This window comes from Lottia gigantea (assembly GCF_000327385.1).
Source record: "Lottia gigantea unplaced genomic scaffold LOTGIsca_215, whole genome shotgun sequence".
NCBI lineage: Eukaryota > Metazoa > Mollusca > Gastropoda > Lottiidae > Lottia > Lottia gigantea.
Window position 1 is genome coordinate 141204 of NW_008708508.1, and position 2212 is coordinate 143415.

Here is a 2212-nt window from a genome sequence, read left to right on the forward strand (position 1 = left end):
GGGGTGCGTATATTGCCGTCACCTCATTCCGTCCGTCCGTTCGTCCACAATTACTCGTAAACACTCTACAAGGCACAATTCTTGACTGATTTCGATGAAACTTGATATGGTTGTTTGTAATCACCCAAGGATAAACCCTATCGAAAATCAGAAAAATTGAAAAATATTTACTATGAGTTATTCCCCTTGTTCTTGAAATGTCGTAAACACTCTGGAAGGTGCAATTCATGACGGATTTGGATGAAACTTGGTGTGAGTGTTCGTTATCGCCCGAAGATAAACCCTATCGAAAATCAGAAAAATTGAAAAATATTTAGTATGAGTTATTGCGCTTGTTCTTGAAAACGCGTTCAATTTTAGCTTGTAAACACTCTAAAAGGCATAATTCTTGATGGATTTTGACGAAACTTGGTGTGAGTGTTTGTAATCACCCAAGGATAAACCCTATCGAAAATCAGAAAAATTGAAAAATATTGAGTATAAGTTATTGCCCATGTTCTTGAAAACGCGTTCAATTTTTAGATTGTAAACACTCTAGAAGGCACAATTCTTGACGGATTGTGACGAAACTTTGCATGAGTGTTGGTTAAACCATATTGAAAAACAGAAAAATTGAAAAATATTTAGTATGCGTTATTGCCCTTGTTCTTGAAAACGCGTTAAAATTTTATCTTGTAAACACTCTAGAAGGGACAATTCTTGACGGATTTTGACCAAACTTGGCATGAGTGTTTGTTATCACCCAAGGATAAAACCTATTGAAAATCAGAAAAATCGAAAAATGAGTTATTGCCCTTGCTATTGAAAACGCGTTCAATTTGTAGCACGTAATCACTTCGATGAAACTTGGTGTGAATGTTCGTAATCACCCAAGGATGAACCCTATTGAAAATCAAAAGAATTGAAAAATATTTAGTATGAGTTATTGCCCTTGTTCTTGAAATCGCTTTCAAATTTAGCTCTTTAAAACTAAAAGGCATGATTCTTTCTGGATTTTGACAAAACTTGGTTTTATTATTCCGTCCTGCAGATTGAATATTTGCCTTCTTGAGTTTTCACGAGCTAAAGATAAAACACGTTTTCAAGAACTAGGGCAATAACTCATACTCAATATTATTCAGTATCGCCCTAAAGAGTTCAAAAGAAGTGTATGACTGAAGGTTGAATATTTCATACTGGTGATTGTTACTGTATTGCTAAATATTTATGTTCAAAATCAAAGCTGTCAGTGGGCTTATATTACCTTGCCTGGCAAGCTATCTTTTAATATTTTTATGAGAATTGGAATAGCAGTCTAAAAATAGTACATACGTATCAAATGAGGCACATAGCAGCAACAAATATTTAAGAAATTTGAAAGTTGGGGGGAGGGGGGCACATACGTATGAAGAGGGGCACATAGCAGCAACAGACATTTAAGAAATTTGAAAGTTGCAGGAGGGGGCACATAAGTATCAAGGGAGGCTCACAGCAACAACAGATATTTTAGAAATTTGAGAATGGGGGAAATAAGTATGGGTGCGTGATCCTCGATGAAATGTCTTAGACAACATGTATAGGCCAGATCGGGTAAAAGGGAAAACCTACCTTCAAAATGATAGTGATGCATTATGAACGTATTAAACTGTTCTGTTTGAATCATCGGTCAACACAAAATGAGCACAATAATGTGATGTGCCAAATCCAACAGAAAGAAAGAAATTCTACATTAGGAATGTTGGCAATTTTTCAATAAATTAACAAGACCTTTCATTATGATCAAAACCTTTTGACAAACGTGCCCAAATCCCCTTACACCAGTTCAAAAACTAAGAGAAAGAAGGTTTATTTACGGTTGGTAAGGACACTTCATAATATACGTCATGAACGTTCCGAAATCCTTGCGGTAACTGCAAAAGATAGAGTGCTGAATACAAAACCTGTTTGAGCAGAACAAAGTCAGATAGATGAAATCGTAGTTAAAGGTACGGGACTCTGTTTAAGTACGTCAAAAATACTTAGTTAATTGTGTTCTGAAGCCTTCAGGTAATCGGCATTTTTTGGTATTTTCCGTAAACAGTAATAATGAGCTCGTCCATAATTCAAGACAGAGGTCAAAGTAGCAATACAAAACTTCTCAAGAAAACCCGAATGATGTAATCGGGATTACTGATATTTTCCGTTATTGGATGGGAAAGCTCATAATATTCAAGACAGAGGTCCTTGCGAAAAT